Consider the following 24,158-nt stretch of genomic DNA (forward strand, 5'->3'; position numbering starts at 1 on the left):
GATTGCATCTCTCAGCATCCTTCGCATGTCCTCCAAATAATTATAACCAGAGTTTATTCTACATTACCCTTAGACATACCATCTCTCAACATCCTTCACATGTACTCTAGATAATTATAACTAGAGCTCATTCCTACACTACTCTTAGATATATTATCGCCTACATTTATGATAATGGCTATCTAGATCAAACATCAACACATGCATTCTATGAATTTTTGCCTCCACCACTTCCTTCATGAAAACAAATGCCTATGCGGGTTGAAATTTACACCCATAGGCTATATAATGTCTACCTCTGAAATTGTCCTGCCGAAAAATTTTTCAATTTTCTACTCTTTTAACATGCTTAGGTTTACTCAGAGCCTCCATAGTTACCATCTTCTACATATATATATATATATATATATATATATATATATATATATATATATATATATATATATATATGAATAGAAGTCTACCTTTGCACACCTATAAGTTGACCTCTTTAAACTCTTAGCATTGGTTGTATATCATGCCCACTATTTGCTTATAAATAATAGAGCAAATAATTATGTCATGCAAAATGTCAAGGTAAGAATATACTTAAGGCTTTGATATTTGGGTCTAGAAATAGACTCAAGGATGTTTGTAGAATTTTTCATAAATTATGGAGCTTATATTGTTGTGTATTCTAATATGTTTTGAGTGCTTGTCAAATAATGTGCATATTTATGCATAGTGGTAGAATTTGTCCCAAGAAAGTCCATTAAAAAGAGTGTCTTACATTCATGAAATTTATAAAATAATTTTTTATTTGAAAAAGATTGATATTTCTTTAAGTTATGTAGACTCCTATGTCATTTTGTAAGTCAAGTTTATTTTTATGTCACAAACAACAGCAGTTTATAAATCCGTTTTGCATCAGCATGTTCTCAGTGGTGTTTAGGGCTGAAAGAAGATTCCCAGAGCTTCTGCTGCACCATGTTCTCAGTGGTGTTTACGGTTGAAAGAAGACTCCCAGAGCTTCCGCGTGTTACATCGGAGGGTTGCTAGATGGTTAATAGTGCTATGTGCTCTCCAAAAACCAGCTTATTTGTGAGCATTCTTGTGGCTGACTTTCACCCATGAGTTTAGCTTTGTCTCCATAAGGCTACCATAGAGCTTGGCCATTATGGATCCAACCATGATTGTGCGATAGTTACTCATGCAATTCTTGCATCCTTCTTTATGTAGAGGCTTTATCCAATTTGTAGTCCAATCCTTAGGCATCCCATATGCGAAGCAAGGTTGAACATAGTGCATAGCCACCAACAGGTCTCTTCCCCCATCCGTTTGCTAATTCCACTTTGTAACCTTGAAGATCATCTGCTTTATGATTGGACAACTTTTGATGTCCTCCCCGGATATTATGAATAGTGAAGAAAGAGGGGGCGGTATGGAGGGGGGCATGGTGTGGCATTTGCCTCGCATCGTTTTGGGAGCACGACATTTTACAATGTGTACACATGTTCATGAGAGAAAAGTTTCATCTGATCTCTAGTTGTCTCCCTTTTATATTTTGCCAAAACGTCCCACATTATTTTACTTTCTCCCGCACTTGCTTGATCCCCTTTGCGACTTCAAATTGTTGGCTCTTCTACTCTCGATAAGAGTGTGAAATTTGCAGGCGGTCATTTTTTTTAAAAGAAAGAAAGCTCATTATATTCCAAAAAATCGAGATGCAACCAACTTTATCTATTGTAAAAGAGATAAAACCTTTTTACAATGATAAAGCCATCAACACACTGCTGATGCTAGATACAATCACAAGAGCCTCTCTAGGAAGATACAAGCCCCCATCCTCTGGCCACCTCTCCATCGACGATCGCTTGCCCCTTGCCTTGAAACTTTGGATCCAATATAAATGTTGTTGCATGCAAATTTGAGTGGTAACTATCCTACATGTTGGGCATAGCTCCCTAAAGTCCTCAAAGCTATCAACATCTATCTCAATCTTCCTAATGTGCTCCACCATCTTATCTAAGCTCCAGTCCCTCATATACATTGCCAATGCAAGGGTCGTCCCAATCAACAAGTCTCATCACGTGAATGATAGGAGAGATAATAGCAAGAACATGATGAATCTTTTCCTAGAAGCTCTCATCAAGTATAGTCTAAGAGTAACCACATTACTTGCACTACAGTGAGATAATGGCCAATGCACCCACTCATCACTCACCACAAGCTGCCTCAATACATTCGTCTCCTCATCAAGATGCTCCAATATCAAGAAGTTATAGGAAAAGCGTGTGCCAAAGTACTTCAATAGATCCTTTGAGCTATAGGAAAAGCGTGTGCCAAAGTACTTCAATAGATCCTTTGAGCTATTCTTACAATAGACTACAAGAATATAATGATGTCGTGTAATGAAGGTCACCACCTATCTCCGAATCTCAATTGATAAGCAAGTAGTAAGGCAATTTTCCAATGTCGTTTAAGAGATTATTAAGATAATGGGAAATGCATGGACTGAAAAAAATGTGGAGATAGCATGTCCCAATAATGTCACATATTGTTGAAATTCTCTCCATCTCCAATAAACTACAAGATATTTGAGGCCCCAACATACTCAATAGCCTCAGTCCAAATATCAGCAAGTCTCTACTGCCTTGTTGTCTTCCCTCCCTTAGAGTTGCCAATGAAACTTACAAAGTAAAACTTACTACATGAGTATGCAATGATGCCTTAAACAGAGCGAGACCTTGTGTCGCTCCAACCATCTGCAATGACAGTAACCCCGTGATTCTGCCACCCATCCTTTGATAGTCTCCAATGATAGCTCAATGGATGCCTTCTCATTATTCAAAAGCTTGGTCCTTAAGGCCTCAAAGCTTGGTCGCTCATAAGTGGGACCAATTCATGCAATCTCATGAACCATCTCCTTGTAATAAGGAGATCTTGTAGCATTGAAAGAAATGCCACAACTATAAAAGAAACGAGCAACAACCACATATACCTATGTTTTCTACCTAGATGCCATGTAGCTGCAAGGCTTGCGTGCGTATCTAATGAAGCAAGAGCACGAGAAGGAATTGTAGAGGACCCTACATGAGAAGTCCTTGAAGGAGTGGAAGAGAATGCTCCACCTCCTAAGCTTGCTGAAGAAGAGACTACTTGCAGTGCATCCAATGTAGCCCCATGAATGGCAGTAAGAGCAGCCTTCTTTGCACTCGGAATAAGAGGGAAAGAGTTGATGTAATGGCCTTTCTCTCCAATGAGATGGGCACAAACTTTGTCAGCTTCTCCATTCTTCTTGCTACCACAATATTGGCACTTCCACTTCCTTGCTCTTCCCTTGCTAGAATACTTGTTGCTACCATCAACCTCTTCCCATGACTTTGAAGCCATGTTGTCTAGAGCCTAGAGGACGGAGGGTTTCAAATGTGTGAGGTTTATAAGTTCAAGCTACAATGTAGACTCCACACACAAACAGTGCACACACACACACACACACACACACACACACAAGTCTCCCATGCATACTATATAATACATATAACATTTATTTGGATTCTCAATTATCAAATCTCCATGCTAGAATTGTGAAATTATCTCAATTGTAAACTTCACCAATTTATGCAAAATAAAAAACATGATAGCAAGTTTACAAAAACTATGTACTTGGCACCTACAACTACAAGAAAAACCTTTGAATGGCTTATAGCCAAAAGGGACCAGGCACATCAGACTCTGATTTGTAAATGAATAGATCAGTATCCATTGATTATAGGATGGTGAGACGCTTGGCATCTATTGTTGTAATTCAAGACCACACCCATGATTTGTAATTATTAGGCTTGTTGCAAATTGAAGAGACACTTCCATACACTACATTTTTTGCTACAACATGAGGCGAGATTGAAGCCAATTGCGCTATTGGCTTGCCGTTAATTTGAGTTTGATTTTGAAGTGCAGTCCGAAAAGGAACAACTCATCTTAGGGTAGATCATTTGTCTCGAATCACCTCTGGCGAAGCTCCTATGGGTGTGGATGATGATATGTTAGATTCAACACTTTTCCTTGTAGAGACAGCTCCTAAATGGTCTGAATCCATCTTAGAAATTTTGACAAGTGGGCAGATACAACTAGCGGGTCCTAATGTGGACCTATGGCGACCATTCAAGTTAATCTCAGGGAGATTATATCATCAGGGTAATGATGGAGTGTTGCGGCTTATACCTAACCCTGATCAATATGAGGAGATCTTGGAATGGGCACATGTGGGTATCGGCGGTGGAATCCATGCATCAGCTACTACTTGTGTGCAACGTATATCTCAAGATAGGCAATGGTGGCCTACCATGCATGCGGATGCTGAAAAATTTGTTCGTAACTGTGCTTCGTGTCAAATTCAACAGCCAATTCATAATGTCACATTATTCCAAATTTCAACTACACCAAGTTGGAGTAAGTATATTGTGGACTATCTTCAGCATGGTCATACTGATCAAAAAATTCCTAAATATCAAAAGCATTCTATTGAAGTTGAAGCGGCAAACTATATGCTGATAGAGGGCCAACTCTACAAGAAGGGCAAGGATGGCAACTTACGCATGTGTGTATGTGAAGCTGACTACTTGAAAATCTTGACTCATGCACATGCAGGTGTTGGGGGTGGACACTTTTCGGGCAATACCACAGCTAAGTTGATTAGGTGGTCTGGGCTTTGGTGGCCAACCTTACAAATGGATGCCGAAGAATATGTAAAACGTTGTGACGATTGTCAAAGGACCAAACCTCCCATCACAAAGGACAATATGCCATTGCGGCCTATGCATACGTGCTTTTGCAAAATGGGGTATTGATTTTGTCGGTCCCATTAAACCTCCAGCTCATCACACGCATGTCGAATATATTATAGTCGCAAAACTGACTATTTGACCAAATGGGTAGAGGCAAAGGCTACATTTAAAAATGATGCCAGAACCACAACCAAGTTCTTGTATGAGTACGTGTTTACACGCTATGGCTTACCTATTGAAATCGTTAGTGATCAAGGTGTGCACTTTGTGAATGAGGTCATAGAGTTTTTGCTTCAAGAATTTATGGTAATTCACAAGCGTTCTGCACCCTATCATCCCCAGACCAATGGACAAGCTGAGAGTACTAACAAGATTCTCTGCACAGCACTCACAAAGATTGTTGAGGGACATAGGACGGATTGGGAGCAAAAGTTGCACTCAGTTCTTTGGGCATATAGGACAACCTATAAAACATCTGTGGGCACAACCCCATTTCAGCTTACCATCCCCAAACAGATGGCCAAAGTGAAGCTGCAAATTCAGCCATGTTGGATTTGTTGAAGTGTTATGTGGGAGATCAAAAGATTGCATGGGAGAAGTATCCACTCGTAGAGTTTGCCTACAACAACACAGTTCATGCCTCCATGGGAAAGGCCTCGTTTGAGATTATTTATCGCAGAGTGGTCTTACCACCCATCCTTCGTACAAAGGATGAGATTTTTGTAGTTGATGAGTATGTGCGTGACTCTCCCTTTGGTTCTAGTGGTCACTCATAGCTCTTGGTCTTGTGGTGGCTCTTGGACTCCTTGGCCACCCGTCAAGTGGCATTCATAGTGTGCACTTGATTGTTTGGGCCCCCTTGCCCTTAGCCCCTTGGCGATGGGTTTTTAGGCTTCATACTCATCCACATGTTGGGTTCCTTTGTCCCCCTTGCTTATCCACCATCTATCAAGCATCTATCCACATGTGGAACCTAAAAAAGATAAGGGGCCTCTCTCCCACTATTTACCTTTAAAGGACAAACATTTAGGGTTTTTGTGCACATCGACAACCCAAAAAGGAAACAATTTTGCATAAGTAAGAGGATGTAAGATTCCTCCCCCACCCCCTTTTTGATGTCTAGTATCTTTCCCTATAATCAATCCCTCTTCAGAAATATAAAGACCTTGTTTCTATCTGTTTTAGCCTAGAGAGAGAAAAATATTCTAGAGAGAGAATATTTAGATTTTGAATATTTTTGGATAGAAAAATATCTCTTCTAATTCTGACGAGTTTCCCTGAAACAGAAATTCAAAAAGAATTTTCCAATGTGCAATTGGAATTAATTGAAAATAGGTATAAAGAACCTTAGCCTAAGGGTCTAGATTTTCAGAAATCTTTAGACTATGGTCCAATTAAGGTTCCTATGGACCAATAGCATCAATCCATGTGTAGGGAGGAGATAAATCCAACTTGTAAAAAGAAAACACCCAAAAATGAGTAAATGCTCACATGAGGTGAACAGTTGAAAATGTACAAGGTTTATTAGTAAAAAATTATGTGCAATATTAAAAATATGAGATATTTTGGGTATAATGATTTTATTATGACACATATGTAAGTAAGGGGAGTCCCTTAAATGCTCACATAAGATGAAGAGTTGAAAATGTACAAGGTTTATTAGTAAAAAACTATGAGCAATATTAAAAATATGAGATATTTTGGGTATCCAAAAATGAGTAAATGCTCACATAAGATGAAGAGTTGAAAATGTACAAGGTTTATTAGTAAAAAACTATGAGCAATATTAAAATGATTCCATTATGACACATATGTAAGGAAGGGGAGTTCTTTAAAGGAGGTGCATATTTCACATAAGATGAAGAGTTGAAAATGTACAAGGGTTATTAGTAAAAAAACTATGAGAATTATTAAAATGATTCCATTATGACACATATGTAAGGAAGGGGAGTTCTTTAAAGGAGGTGTATATTTCACATGCTTGAATGAGTTTTAAACTCATAAAAATTGAGATATTTCATCTCTCCTCTCTCCTCATTCAAGTCTAGGTCCAAAAAGTTAGCTTAACTGACCTAAAAATGGTCAAATATTGACCAAACTGATTTAGAAAATTCTAGAATCAGTTTGTTTGGTTAGGAGCTCAATTTTTCCTATAAATAGAAGCCTCCCCCTTGTTAAAAAAAATATAGTGTTTATGCATCGTTACTCTACTCCACCTAAGCCAAGAACTGTGAATTCATTTAATAATTCACTAGTTTTGGGAGCTTCCCTCTTTCTTCAATCCCCATTAGTGGCTCCATCAACATACTTAACCAATTGATTGGTTGGGGGCCTCTACCGTGAACAAAGAATCAAGCAATTTGTAAGGTAATTAGTGAATATTGATCTTTTCTATAATTTCTCAATGTTTCTATCTTCTCAACCCCTCTCAAGCTTGAGAAGCTTAATTGGTATGGTTTTTTTTTAATGCTATTGAAGTGAATTGATAATGTTAGTGAAGAGTTACATAATTTAATAAATGCTATTGAAGTTAATTTCCATTTATGTTTAAATTCTAATAGTTTTTATGTAATTTCTCTCTCTCAATCAAGAAATGGTCATACTCATGACCCATTCTCAATCCAAATCAAGCTTTTCATAAAGCTTTTCCTTAACCCAAGATTAAGCTATGCTTGAGGCCAAATTAATGGCTTTTTTCTATGCTTTTAGTTTATGTATATTGATGATTCAATCCATTATGGATGAATGATCCAATTAGAGATCATTTTAATTATTTCCTTAATGATAGGCTTTATCCCTTAGAAAAGTTAAGATTTATCAGTCATAGCAGCGGAGCTATGGTAAAATTTTTATAAAAATTATGCATAAAATAATTTCATTCAAAGCATAAAAAGAGGACTTCCTACCATATTCTAGGAATTATCATCCTAGATTAATTGAAAGATATTCATTGTAATCATAGAGAAATTGATTTTTATATTATGCATAATTGATTTTCATGCATAGAAGTATGCATAAAAGATAATTTTTTATATTAAAAGTGTTACTTTTATCATTTTTAATTTTCATGCATAGAAGTATGCATAAAGGAAAAATTTTTATATCAAAAGTGTTATTTTTACCATTTTTATTTCATGCATAGAAGTATGCATAATGGTTAAATTTTATATCAAAAGTGTTACTTTTACCATTTTTATTTTCATGCATAGAAGTATGCATAATGGATAAATTTTTATATCAAAAGTGTTATTTTTATCATTTTTATTTTCATGCATAGAAGTATGCATAAAGGATAAATTTTTATATCAAAAGTGTTACTTTTATCATTTTTATTTCATGCATAGAAGTATACATAATGGATAAATTTTTATATCAAAAGTGTTACTTTTATCATATTTGAATTTCATGCATAAAGGTATGCATAAAAGTTGATTATTTTATTATAAAAGTGTGTCTTTTATTATATTGAATTTCATGCATAGAGGTATGCATAAAGGTTGATTATTTTATTATAAAAATGTGACTTTTATCATAATTGAATTTCATGCATAGAGGTATGCATAAAAAGTTGATTATTTTATTGTAAGAGTGTTACTTTTATCATATTGGATTTCATGCATAGAGGTATGCATAAAAGATATTCTTTTTATACTAAAAGTGTGATTTTTCTCATAAATGGATTTTATGCATAACTTAGATGCATAAGAGAAATTCTTTTATTCTAAAAGTGTAATTCCTACTAAATTGAATTTATGCATAAGAAGATGCATAAAAAAATGATTTTTAATTCAAAAGTATCATTCTCATCTAAATTGAATTTATGCATAGGAAGATGCATAAAAGATTGAATTTTAATTCAAAAGTGTCATTTTCATTTAAAATGAATTTATGCATAGGAAGATGCATAAAAGATTGATTTTACTTCGGAAGTATTAATCTCCTTAAATGGAATTTATGGATAAGTAAATGTGTAAAGAAATCTTATATCAAATATAAGAATTCTCTTGTATTCTATAAATAGATATGAGATGTGATAGGATGTGATAAGAGGTGTATAAGAGGTGATAAGGGGTGATAAGATGAATTAATATGTGATAAGATGTGTATGGGATGAGCTAAGAAGTGTATGTGATAGGATAAGATGTATATGGGTTGTGATAGGGCAAGAATGGATGTGATGTAAAAGATTAGATGTGAAGGCATATGGGGTTATATGAATGGGAATGTGGAAATGGATGTATGTATGTGGATGTGTGGATGTGGAGATGGGAGTATGGATGTATGAATGTGAAAATGGATGTATGCATGAAGATGTATATGCATAGATGTGAATGTGGATGTAGATGTGGATGTATAGATGTGAATGGGAATGTGGATGTGAATGTGGATGTAGATGTGGATGTATAGATGTGAATGGAAATGTGGATGTGGATGTATGTATGTATGTATGTGGATGTATGTATGTATGTGGATGTAGATGTAGATGTATAGATGTGAATGGGAATGTGGATGTGGATGTATGTGAATGTGGATGTAGATGTGGATGTATAGATGTGAATGGGAATGTGGATGTGGATGTATGAATGAGGACGTGATAATGGATGTATGCATGTAGATGTGGATATATGGATATGAATGTGGATGTGGATGTATGAATGAGGACTGATAATGGATGTATGCATGTAAATGTGGATATATGGATGTGAATATGAATGTGGATGTGGATGTGGATGTATGGATGTCGATATGGATGTGTATGTATGAATGTAGATATGGGATATGGATGTATAAATGAGGATGTGAAAATGGAGGTATACATGTAGATATGGATGTATGGATGTGAATGTGGATGTATGGATGTGAATGTGGATATGGATGTGGATGTATGGATGTGGATATGGATGTGTATGTATGAATGTGGATATGGGACGTGGATGTATAAATGAGGATGTGAAAATGGATATATGCATGTAAATGTGGATGTATGGATGTGAATGTGAATGTGTATGTGAATTAATGTGTCGTCGATATGAGGAAATGGATGAGAATGAGTACACATTGAATGGAATGTGGAATAAGTAATGTGGACTAAGGAGGGATAATGTGGAAAGACGAGAGTTCGATTTAGAAACTGTATTTTGTGACTGTTTGTAAATGACTGTTTTATGTCAAGAATGCTGGGGAAGCATTTTGACCATCTTGTGGATTAAGGTCATGAAGACCTAACTGTTAAAGTTGCAACTGCTGACGGAGAGTCAATGGAGGACGTCTCGCGTAGCAAGGTCGACCGAGGTCTTGACCAGCCTCGGTTCGATTTAAATGGTGAGCTTCCGGTACGGTGGATGAGGGACCAAGGAAGCGGCCTATGAGTGAAGCGCTAGGTCACCTGCGAAGGATCCTAGAGGGTGCTGACCATACGGTGCTCGGGCTCTGGGTCACCCAGGATACCCACGCGTGCGTCGAGGAAGATATTGGAACAAGGAGTAAGAGTTGTTTTGTGAAACCGGGCATGGATCTGGTTGATTGACCTTGCTGGTCTTCAATGGATGAGTCCATGGCTCTTTATATGGATCTGTTGGTTGATCTTGCTGATCTTCAACGAGAGTCCATCTTGAATTTTTATAAGTGATTATATTGCCGAGTATTATGGGCTAGGAACTATTGAAAAGGCCCCTGTGTGGACAGGTGGTGAGCGTTCTAGTTGCCAATGATGCCATAGATACTCTGATGAAGGAATGATGGGAAATTATGAATCAACCGGATAAATTGAAAGATTGTGATCAGTGGTACTATGGTTTCATTAAAGGATTGCTTTAAAATTAGCTGATGCTAAGAAAAAGGCAATTTCATATTGGGTGTGTAAGTGGTGTGGCTAGTTTTATGTTTGCATGAACTTCCGGCTAGGGGGCCTTGGAACTCTTTTCCTTGGTACCCGGGACAAAACCTAACCAAATTCCAAATTGGATCCCATCACTACAGTGGTTGGGCGGTTGGCTAACCCATGGGATCGGATGGGGTTAGGCTGCACTGATGGATCCGTAAATCGAGATTTAATTTCTATTATTACGATAGATGAAGTAAATCCCGGATAGAAATTGTTCTATGGATAGGAATCAACGGCTGTGCCTCTTGATGGGGAAAAAAGCGTTGATCCCAATGATCCAAGTGCAAGTTTCTTCCTTGAATTGACCAAGTATCGTTAAAGGTGCAGTCAGATCAGTTGATCCGTAATGATCTTGACTACGTTAGAGTAAAGAGTTATCCTGGTGGAATCGCCCATGCTTTCCGGGTAAAGGAAGTTTTTCCGGTTTCGGTTTTGGACAAACCGACGAATTAGTCTCTTGTCCGGATATCCGTGGGCAAGGCCCCGAGTGTGAGACCCCTACCCGCGCATGATGTGTTACTTCCGCTGCCAGTATCCTGAATCCGTTGCTCGGTGGGAACAGGGATCTCACAGTTGGTATCAGAGCATTTGGTTAATAAAGATCAATTGAGAAGACAAATATGTCAAAAATTTATCAAGAAACACAAAAAGGTTGTAATTGTGTGATATAAGTCATATAATTTGATATTCAAACTAAAATTCGTAATTTGGTAATTGGGTCTTCAGATGGAAGTACCACAATTATATAAAATCCCTGACTTGCTTGAGGCCTAGACATGATGGTATTTACCTTATAATTCCAAGGGCCGTGACTACCCGTATATACTGAGAGTATACTGCAGCTCTTTACTGACAGTATATATGAGTAAATCTAAGACTTGAAATTATAAGCGTTAATGCTATCCAGAGGATGATTTCGAATGTGGTTGATATGATTTTTAATTCTGTTTGAGAATTGATGAATTGATTTGGATTCTGATTGAAAAATGATGATCCTTGAAATTTGGTTGAAATGTAATAAGCTGAGCGAAACCTCAATGAGGATGAATGGGACGAGTCCCTGTGATGATATTCATAACTGGAATGATGATAATGATTTTAGCAAATCACTATGAGATTAGTGGATTGTGCTGTCAGATTGCTACTATTAATACTTGACCGTTAGATCAAGTTAAGGGATGACAAATTGAGAACTTACTTGACTAAAATTCTCGTGGAGGAATGTTCAGAAGGAAATTTTTCGGTCTAATGGACCATTATCATGTTAAAGATATGAATGATATGATCTGAATGAATTGTTGATGAGTTCTAAGGGATATTTATCCCAGTATTCTGTTGGGTTGACCAGAATATAAGGAACCCCAGAATAAAATTGGATCTTAAGAAAAAGAGTTATCCTCTACCTTGCGAGATGAGGACATCTCGCACTTTTTTAAGTGGGGTAGAATGTAAGATTCCTCCCCAACCTTCGAGGTATATAGGAGTAAGAATCTCCCTTTTGATCTTATAATTATTCCCTCTCTAAAATAAAAGAAAGATTCTGTTTAAAAAAAAAAAAGAAAAAAAGAAAAAAAAAGAAGATCCTTTTCCTAGAATACTTCTCAGGAGTCCTACCTGTTTTAAGGATTCAGAACAATGAGTTCAGAAGTGAAAATCGGTGTTTTGGATACCACGGTTTTGGTTTTCATTCGAGTACGGCCCAAAAAGAAGTTCTTTATCTCTTGGGGAGTATAAGAAGTTATCCCCCAGATATTGTGAACCTTATCTGAATTCAATGAAAGTAGGTGACTTAGCCTACAAGCTTCTTTTATCTCTTCATCTCAAAGTTCTTAATGCCTTCTATAGAAAAATGTGCCAAACCCAAATCATGGAAAGACTGTAAAACTTCAGTGGCAAGTTACCGTTGGCTTCTAGGTTACGCTAGCTCCTTCCTTTATATAAGTCCTAACTTTTACTTGTCGCTCACAGTAATCTTACTTCCATCGATCTCCCTTCTTCTTAATCTCCTTCATGGCTTGGCAACAGGAATTAGTTTTATCCATGATGATTTCTCACCTTCAAGACGCAAGCGAGTCTGTGAAGAAAGATTTTATAGAATAGTATGAGCGCTCACTTTTCCCTCACTTGGGAACTTCTGTAGCTCAGACCAAATGGCGGACCTATCAAAACATAACTAGGGTAACACCCTGGGGTCAGCAGCACTTTCGTAACAATGTCCGCTTGGCCATGGTTATTAAAGCTTTGGGTTTGGGTCCCCGATACTACTGCGTCATGAGATTAAGACATCTTGGGTTTTCTGAGCGGGTCGTCTTACTGGCATGTTTTCTTCCTCATGAGAAGATATGCCTTTATCTCGTTTTTGGCTTGCCTCTCAGAGGTCCTTTTGTTAGATTACCTCATACCACTGAGATAGGTGTAGCAATAACCAACAGAATTATTCCCATAGATGAGTTACCTTATACTTGTGCAGCTTGTGAGGACTGCTTTTGTGATCATATGATGGACGGGCTTATGGAAGTGTAAAGAGTTCTTCTATCTTTACTGTATAAGTTCCGAGAATGAATAAAGTTTAAATCTTGTTCTTATTTTGAATCTTGCTCTCTTTAAGACGTTTCTTGGTGGTTAATCTTGATTAAAATTTTTCTCTAAGTCTCATATTCGTGCATCTTGCGAAATTATCCCAGTTTGCGAGATGAGGACATCTCGCATTTTTTTAAGTGGGGTAGAATGTAAGATTCCTCCCCCACCCCCTTTTTGATGTCTAGTATCTTTCCCTGTAATCAATCCCTCTTCAGAAATATAAAGACCTTGTTTCTATCTGTTTTAGCCTAGAGAGAGAAAAATATTCTAGAGAGAGAATATTTAGATTTTGAATATTTTTGGATAGAAAAATATCTCTTCTAATTCTGACGAGTTTCCCTGAAACAGAAATTCAAAAAGAATTTTCCAATGTGCAATTGGAATTAATTGAAAATAGGTATAAAGAACCTTAGCCTAAGGGTCTAGATTTTCAGAAATCTTTAGACTATGGTCCAATTAAGGTTCCTATGGACCAATAGCATCAATCCATGTGTAGGGAGGAGATAAATCCAACTTGTTTAAAGAAAACACCCAAAAATGAGTAAATGCTCACATGAGGTGAACAGTTGAAAATGTACAAGGTTTATTAGTAAAAAATTATGTGCAATATTAAAAATATGAGATATTTTGGGTATAATGATTTTATTATGACACATATGTAAGGAAGGGGAGTCCCTTAAATGCTCACATAAGATGAAGAGTTGAAAATGTACAAGGTTTATTAGTAAAAAACTATGAGCAATATTAAAAATATGAGATATTTTGGGTATCCAAAAATGAGTAAATGCTCACATAAGATGAAGAGTTGAAAATGTACAAGGTTTATTAGTAAAAAACTATGAGCAATATTAAAATGATTCCATTATGACACATATGTAAGGAAGGGGAGTTCTTTAAAGGAGGTGCATATTTCACATAAGATGAAGAGTTGAAAATGTACAAGGGTTATTAGTAAAAAAACTATGAGCAATATTAAAATGATTCCATTATGACACATATGTAAGGAAGGGGAGTTCTTTAAAGGAGGTGCATATTTCACATGCTTGAATGAGTTTTAAACTCATAAAAATTGAGATATTTCATCTCTCCTCTCTCCTCATTCAAGTCTAGGTCCAAAAAGTTAGCTTAACTGACCTAAAAATGGTCAAATATTGACCAAACTGATTTAGAAAATTCTAGAATCAGTTTGTTTGGTTAGGAGCTCAATTTTTCCTATAAATAGAAGCCTCCCCCTTGTTGAAAAAAATATAGTGTTTATGCATCGTTACTCTACTCCACCTAAGCCAAGAACTGTGAATTCATTTAATAATTCACTAGTTTTGGGAGCTTCCCTCTTTCTTCAATCCCCATTAGTGGCTCCATCAACATACTTAACCAATTGATTGGTTGGGGGCCTCTACCGTGAACAAAGAATCAAGCAATTTGTAAGGTAATTAGTGAATATTGATCTTTTCTATAATTTCTCAATGTTTCTATCTTCTCAACCCCTCTCAAGCTTGAGAAGCTTAATTGGTATGGTTTTTTTTTAATGCTATTGAAGTGAATTGATAATGTTAGTGAAGAGTTACATAATTTAATAAATGCTATTGAAGTTAATTTCCATTTATGTTTAAATTCTAATAGTTTTTATGTAATTTCTCTCTCTCAATCAAGAAATGGTCATACTCATGACCCATTCTCAATCCAAATCAAGCTTTTCATAAAGCTTTTCCTTAACCCAAGATTAAGCTATGCTTGAGGCCAAATTAATGGCTTTTTTCTATGCTTTTAGTTTATGTATATTGATGATTCAATCCATTATGGATGAATGATCCAATTAGAGATCATTTTAATTATTTCCTTAATGATAGGCTTTATCCCTTAGAAAAATTAAGATTTATCAGTCATAGCAGCGGAGCTATGGCAAAATTTTTATAAAAATTATGCATAAAATAATTTCATTCAAAGCATAAAAAGAGGACTTCCTACCATATTCTAGGAATTATCATCCTAGATTAATTGAAAGATATTCATTGTAATCATAGAGAAATTGATTTTTATATTATGCATAATTGATTTTCATGCATAGAAGTATGCATAAAAGATAATTTTTTATATTAAAAGTGTTACTTTTATCATTTTTAATTTTCATGCATAGAAGTATGCATAAAGGAAAAATTTTTATATCAAAAGTGTTATTTTTACCATTTTTATTTCATGCATAGAAGTATGCATAATGGTTAAATTTTATATCAAAAGTGTTACTTTTACCATTTTTATTTTCATGCATAGAAGTATGCATAATGGATAAATTTTTATATCAAAAGTGTTATTTTTATCATTTTTATTTTCATGCATAGAAGTATGCATAAAGGATAAATTTTTATATCAAAAGTGTTACTTTTATCATTTTTATTTCATGCATAGAAGTATACATAATGGATAAATTTTTATATCAAAAGTGTTACTTTTATCATATTTGAATTTCATGCATAAAGGTATGCATAAAAGTTGATTATTTTATTATAAAAGTGTGTCTTTTATTATATTGAATTTCATGCATAGAGGTATGCATAAAGGTTGATTATTTTATTATAAAAATGTGACTTTTATCATAATTGAATTTCATGCATAGAGGTATGCATAAAAAGTTGATTATTTTATTGTAAGAGTGTTACTTTTATCATATTGGATTTCATGCATAGAGGTATGCATAAAAGATATTCTTTTTATACTAAAAGTGTGATTTTTCTCATAAATGGATTTTATGCATAACTTAGATGCATAAGAGAAATTCTTTTATTCTAAAAGTGTAATTCCTACTAAATTGAATTTATGCATAAGAAGATGCATAAAAAAATGATTTTTAATTCAAAAGTATCATTCTCATCTAAATTGAATTTATGCATAGGAAGATGCATAAAAGATTGAATTTTAATTCAAAAGTGTCATTTTCATTTAAAATGAATTTATGCATAGGAAGATGCATAAAAGATTGATTTTACTTCGGAAGTATTAATCTCCTTAAATGGAATTTATGGATAAGTAAATGTGTAAAGAAATCTTATATCAAATATAAGAATTCTCTTGTATTCTATAAATAGATATGAGATGTGATAGGATGTGATAAGAGGTGTATAAGAGGTGATAAGGGGTGATAAGATGAATTAATATGTGATAAGATGTGTATGGGATGAGCTAAGAAGTGTATGTGATAGGATAAGATGTATATGGGTTGTGATAGGGCAAGAATGGATGTGATGTAAAAGATTAGATGTGAAGGCATATGGGGTTATATGAATGGGAATGTGGAAATGGATGTATGTATGTGGATGTGTGGATGTGGAGATGGGAGTATGGATGTATGAATGTGAAAATGGATGTATGCATGAAGATGTATATGCATAGATGTGAATGTGGATGTAGATGTGGATGTATAGATGTGAATGGGAATGTGGATGTGAATGTGGATGTAGATGTGAATGTATAGATGTGAATGAAAATGTGGATGTGGATGTATGTATGTATGTATGTGGATGTATGTATGTATGTGGATGTAGATGTGGATGTATAGATGTGAATGGGAATGTGGATGTGGATGTATGTGAATGTGGATGTAGATGTGGATGTATAGATGTGAATGGGAATGTGGATGTGGATGTATGAATGAGGACGTGATAATGGATGTATGCATGTAGATGTGGATATATGGATATGAATGTGGATGTGGATGTATGAATGAGGACTGATAATGGATGTATGCATGTAAATGTGGATATATGGATGTGAATATGAATGTGGATGTGGATGTGGATGTATGGATGTCGATATGGATGTGTATGTATGAATGTAGATATGGGATATGGATGTATAAATGAGGATGTGAAAATGGAGGTATACATGTAGATATGGATGTATGGATGTGAATGTGGATGTATGGATGTGAATGTGGATATGGATGTGGATGTATGGATGTGGATATGGATGTGTATGTATGAATGTGGATATGGGACGTGGATGTATAAATGAGGATGTGAAAATGGATATATGCATGTAAATGTGGATGTATGGATGTGAATGTGAATGTGTATGTGAATTAATGTGTCGTCGATATGAGGAAATGGATGAGAATGAGTACACATTGAATGGAATGTGGAATAAGTAATGTGGACTAAGGAGGGATAATGTGGAAAGACGAGAGTTCGATTTAGAAACTGTATTTTGTGACTGTTTGTAAATGACTGTTTTATGTCAAGAATGCTGGGGAAGCATTTTGACCATCTTGTGGATTAAGGTCATGAAGACCTAACTGTTAAAGTTGCAACTGCTGACGGAGAGTCAATGGAGGACATCTCGCGTAGCAAGGTCGACCGAGGTCTTGACCAGCCTCGGTTCGATTTAAATGGTGAGCTTCCGGTACGGTGGATGAGGGACCAAGGAAGCGGCCTATGAGTGAAGCGCTAGGTCACCTGCGAAGGATCCTAGAGGGTGCTGACCATACGGTGCTCGGGCTCTGGGTCACCCAGGATACCCACGCGTGCGTCGAGGAAGATATTGGAACAAGGAGTAAGAGTTGTTTTGTGAAACCGGGCATGGATCTGGTTGATTGACCTTGCTGGTCTTCAATGGATGAGTCCATGGCTCTTTATATGGATCTGTTGGTTGATCTTGCTGATCTTCAACGAGAGTCCATCTTGAATTTTTATAAGTGATTATATTGCCGAGTATTATGGGCTAGGAACTATTGAAAAGGCCCCTGTGTGGACAGGTGGTGAGCGTTCTAGTTGCCAATGATGCCATAGATACTCTGATGAAGGAATGATGGGAAATTATGAATCAACCGGATAAATTGAAAGATTGTGATCAGTGGTACTATGGTTTCATTAAAGGATTGCTTTAAAATTAGCTGATGCTAAGAAAAAGGCAATTTCATATTGGGTGTGTAAGTGGTGTGGCTAGTTTTATGTTTGCATGAACTTCCGGCTAGGGGGCCTTGGAACTCTTTTCCTTGGTACCCGGGACAAAACCTAACCAAATTCCAAATTGGATCCCATCACTACAGTGGTTGGGCGGTTGGCTAACCCATGGGATCGGATGGGGTTAGGCTGCACTGATGGATCCGTAAATCGAGATTTAATTTCTATTATTACGATAGATGAAGTAAATCCCGGATAGAAATTGTTCTATGGATAGGAATCAACGGCTGTGCCTCTTGATGGGGAAAAAAGCGTTGATCCCAATGATCCAAGTGCAAGTTTCTTCCTTGAATTGACCAAGTACCGTTAAAGGTGCAGTCAGATCAGTTGATCCGTAATGATCTTGACTACGTTAGAGTAAAGAGTTATCCTGGTGGAATCGCCCATGCTTTCCGGGTAAAGGAAGTTTTTCCGGTTTCGGTTTTGGACAAACCGACGAATTAGTCTCTTGTCCGGATATCCGTGGGCAAGGCCCCGAGTGTGAGACCCCTACCCGCGCATGATGTGTTACTTCCGCTGCCAGTATCCTGAATCCGTTGCTCGGTGGGAACAGGGATCTCACAGAGGAGAAGGGAAAGTTGAATGTTTTTCAAAAAGTGGATGTTAAAGCTAGTTTTTGAGAGTTTGGAAAAACAATATATTTTTGGGAGGATGTATAAACTTGTCATTCTCCTCATCTTTGGTCCGATCCATCACCTTCTTTGCCTCGTGGGTGCTCAGTAGTATTAGGCAGAGACTTATTTTGTTTTTTGCATCCTGCCTTAGTGAGTTTGGGCGTTTTTGGCTCATGTAGCGTAGCCTTTTCCCCTTGTTTTCTTTCCAAGGTTATCTTACTCAACTCCTCGCCCTAGTTCTTAGAAAATGCCTCATGTACCTTAGTGACTTTGAGATATCTTAGCCACTGGGTGTTCATGGGTTTACATTGTAATAGAGCATTTCATCAAGCAATATACCTCTTTTTTTATGTCATCTCCTGAGGCACTGGGTACTGTTTGCGGCCTTACAATCTAGACCCTTCTATGCTGGAGGTTTCATCCTCTGTTTCCTCTTCTCTTGGTTGCACATCTACCATGTGCATAGAGGTGGTAGTAATGTCTCCCAATTCAACGTACTGGGTTCCTCTGGAGGGCAACACATCTATAGTGCCAAGCACATGCATCCAATTTTCACTAAAATGTGGGGGTGGAAGCGAAGCATACATTGCGGCCTCTTCCTCTTTCCGTTAATTCTCCCTCAACTGGTTAATAGACATGTAAGGATGTGGTTCACTCTGTGGTGACTGAATCATTTCCAAACAATTGCCCTTCCATGGGGTATGCCTTCTAGAGATAATGTGGGGGAGAGAGAGAGCTTGAGTTCCTTGTTGCAAGCAAACACACACACACACACACACACACACACACACACAAAAGGGTGCAAGACACATACGAGAGAGATGGGTGGCTAAATTTTCTTCTTCTTTTTTCTTCTCTTCTCTATACAACCATATAACTAAAATATAAGAGTACATACATAAAGGGAAATTACTCTCCTACAACATACAAAGTGGTCGGTCTATAGTTTGAATCCGACTATATGAGTTGGCGCTATAACTATGACATAACTCTAGTGATGCAAAGTGGCTGTCACATAGCCTGTCATCCCCACTGGCAGCATATCGACCATAATCTCACCAACCATGCCAGTGGCATAAGTGCACAAGCTATCACCGATGCGGGTCATCAATGTCTGCCGCCAAAGCACTGATTGAGCTCGATATCTCAACACCTCCCCGAGCTCATTGAAGTGATTTATCAGAGGTGTGCAGGTTTGCAGAAATTCTGTCCAGAAACAGAGCATTTTTAATCAAGGCATTAATCTTTGTCTATATCAAATTGGCCTAATTCCTTTGGTACAAGTAGATTCCTATGAGTTGCTAAACTTTTGGATCAAAAAGTTTTGGATTTGGAGAAGATTTGAAGGAGATAGAGCAATTTTAGTGAGAGGTGGTACCTGACAGATGCAGAAAAATTCAAACCAGAGGTTACAAAAATTGGTGGTTCTCATTCCCCTTGAAGAATTGGATCAAACCCTTCTAGGATATGTTGGAGCAATGTGTTGGGAAGCTAATGCAAGTTGAATCATTGAATTTGGACAAGATTTGAAGGATTTAGAGCATAATCTTGACTGGTTACTGGCGAGAAATTACTGGCGAGAAAAAAACCAGAAATTGTTTTGTGAAGGAGTTTCATTTGATTTCAACTTTGATCGAGTGTACATTGTTGGTGAATCATTGTGGGATGTTAATGCACACAATTTGCAAGCATTTGATGTGATTTGGAGAGATTTGGAGCATTACAGGTACTTCGTACATTGTAATCGAAAGGGTACATCTACTCTATTTTTTTGCAACAATGGGAGATGGTCCGATACAGATTGTTGGAGAGAAGCTTGACCGCACTAACTTTCAAGTATGGAAGTTTCGAATGAAGAGTTTTTTGAAAGGCAAAGGGTTGTGGAGTCTTGTCTCGGAGGAAGACCCGGAGCCATACCTACCTCCTCAACCAAATAATGCTCAGTTACTGGCTCACAAGCAATGGGTAGAGCGGTCTTCGAAGGTGTTGCATTATTTTTCAATATGTGTAACAGATGCCTTGCTCATTCACATCCAAGATGCAGATACACCGAAAGAAGCATGGGGTATATTGTGCCGAATGTATGAGACAGACACTGGTGCAAGGAAGATACAACTAAAGCAACAGATTCACAGTGTCACACGAAGGAATAGGAGTATACATGAGTATGTTCAGGAAATCAAGGGTTATGCTGATTCCTTGTCATCAATCCATGCCCCGATGGATGATGATGATTTGGTTGCTCTCACATTGCGTGGTTTAGGCAAAGAGTACAAATCTTTTGACACTTCCATCTCAGTAAGGTTGGGAGGAATGCCAGACTTTAATGAGCTTGTGTCATTGCTCATTGTGGAAGAATTGAAGCTTGGCCTTGGTGGTATGAGTGTTACAGGTGGTGCATCCTCGTCAAGCAATGATGAGCATGCAAGGAATCAGGCTTTTTACTCATCTAGAGGCTTTCGAGGCAGGGGGAGATTTACCCCTCGAGGCCGTGGAGGACGTGGTTGGAATGACAGGTCTACTCAACCACAATCAAATCAGAATTTTCAGAATTCACAGTCATCATTTGGATCACGTGGAGGTCGTGGATTTCAATCCCATAGGGGGAGATTTGGAACAGGTGCTCGTGGTAGAGGACGATGGCAAGGTCCTCAACAAAATTTGAATGGGATTGAATGTTACTATTGTGGCAAACTTGGACATTTGGCAAAAGATTGTTACAAAAAGCAGAATGATGTGAGGAATGGAAGACCACAACATGGAAATTATGCATCTACCAGTAACAATGATGGGAGTTCGAATCATCTTTTTGCAATGAAGCATGTTATGGGGACAATGGATTCTCAGAATGCTGGAGATGAGTCATGGTATATGGATTCAGGTGCCTCAAACCACATGACATGTCATGGTGAGTGGTTTGAGAAGATGCAACCATTGGATACAAATGGTTATGTGGTCACAGGAGATGATACTCAGTATCTTATAACACATGTTGGCAGTGTGCCTTTGAGGATGCATGATGGAAATGTGAAGAATATGTCAGAAGTGTTATATGTACCATCCATCACAAAGAGTTTGGCATCAGTAGGACAAATGGTTGAGCAGGGACTACAAGTCAGATTCAATGAGAAAGGCTGTTTTGTGGAAGATTTTAAGCATGGCTATAGATTGATTGCCAAGGGCAAGAAGGAAGGAAGGTTGTTCAAATTGGATGCAGGCATACCAGAATTGAGCTCAGCCATGTTTTCAAAGAGCAATGGGATTGTGCAGGACATTGACATGTGGCACAAGAGGATTGGGCATGTCAATATACAGAGATTAAAGAACATGCAAACAAGAGGCATTGTCAGTGGATTGCCTCGATTCAAATATGATGGACATATGCATGTTTGTGAAGCCTGTCAGTTTGGAAAGAAGGCAAGGTTGAGGTTTCCTAGAGAAGGAAACATGAGTAATAAACCACTTGAGATAGTGCACAGTGATGTATGGGGCCCAGCACAAAACCCATCTATCAAAGGAAGTCTATACTATGTGACATTTATAGATGACTTCAACAGGATGACATGGATATATTTTTTGAGAGAGAAGAGTGAAGTGCTGGAAAAATTCATGGATTTCAAAGCTCTTGTAGAAAAACAATATGGCTGTTGGATTAAGTGTCTGAGGACAGATGGAGGTGGTGAATACACCTCAAAAGCTTTTGAGCATTTCTTGCGGAAGCATGGGATAAGGAGACAGTTGACATGCAGGTATACACCTCAGCAGAATGGTGTGGCTGAGAGAAAGAATCGAGTCATATGTGAAGTGGCAAGGGCAATGCTCAATGAAAAGAGCATGCCAGATTACTATTGGGCAGAAGCATGTGCTACTGCAGTGTATATCCTGAACAAATCACCTACAGCAGCCATTCATGGAAGCACGCCAGAGATGCGGCTTACAGGTTACAGGCTAGATATTGGACATCTGAAAGTCTTTGGATGTGTAGCTTATGTTCATGTGCCTGATGAAAGAAGACGGAAGTTGGATCCTAAGGCAAAGAAATGTGTATTTGTTGGATATGCACAGGATCGAAAGGCTTACAAATGTTATAACCCTCAAACTAGACAAGTAGTCATCTCACGTGATGTGGTGTTTGATGAGCTTGCTAGTTGGTACAAAGCAAGAGATGAGGGAGTCATTGACACACTTGAGGCTAATGTGCCTGTGAACTTGCCATCACAAGCAAGTTCTAGCTCTACTACTATGTCTGGGCCAGCAGCAGAAGCTGAGAGTAGTAGCAGTGTACGTCCATGGTCAGGACGTCTGAGACATGAGAGTGTGAGCACTGGGAGTAGTGCTATGGATAAAGGCAAGAAGAAAGTTGAAGGAATTGGGATCACAGGCTATGAGTCCTCTAGCTCAGAGAGTTTGGATGAGGAGCTCGGGATACCTGTTGTACGCACACCTGGTGCTAGGCAGGACAGATATGTGCCACCACATGCCAGAGTTACAGGTGTACAGAGTGACCCGCATGCATTGCGGAGATCCCAGAGAGTCAGATATCCAGTGGAGAGATTGACATATAGAGATTTTGCTATGCACTATGCATACATGACATCTATGGTAAAGCATGTGGAACCTACATGCTATACAGAGGCTGTTGGAGAGCCTGTATGGGAGAAAGCCATGGATGAAGAGATGAATGCTTTGGACAAAAATGATACATGGGAATTGGCTGAGTTACCTAAAGGAAAGAATGCAATTGGATGCAAATGGGTGTATAAGGTAAAGTGCAAGTCAGATGGCAGCCTAGAGAGACATAAGGCAAGGCTGGTCGCTAAAGGATATGCACAAACTTATGGTCTTGATTATGATGAAACTTTTAGCCCAGTGGCTAAGATGGCTACAGTGAGGTCTATCATTGCATTAGCAGCACAAAAAGGTTGGGCTTTACATCAAATGGATGTAAAAAATGCTTTCTTGAATGGTGATCTACAAGAAGAGGTGTACATGGAACAGCCAGAAGGATATGTACATCCAAAATATCCTACTTTCGTTTGCAGGTTAAAGAAAGCACTCTATGGTTTGAAGCAAGAACCTCGTGCTTGGAGTGACAAGATCAGCAGATATCTTGTCAGTATTGGATTTGTGGTTGGAAATGCAGACTCCTCACTTTATGTGAAGAAGACACATGATGGTATCGTGATGATAGTCATATATGTTGATGATTTGATTATCACAGGTGATTGTGGGAAAGGCATTGATGAGGTTAAGGCCTCTTTATGCAAAGAGTTTGATATGAAAGACCTTGGAGATTTAAGGTTCTTTCTTGGCATTGAGGTGATTAGAACAGGCAAGGGTATATGGTTGGTGCAAAGGC

The sequence above is a fragment of the Cibotium barometz genome, chromosome 41 (assembly GCF_041138505.1).
Source record: "Cibotium barometz isolate CiBa-2024 chromosome 41, ASM4113850v1, whole genome shotgun sequence".
Lineage (NCBI taxonomy): Eukaryota > Viridiplantae > Streptophyta > Polypodiopsida > Cyatheales > Cibotiaceae > Cibotium > Cibotium barometz.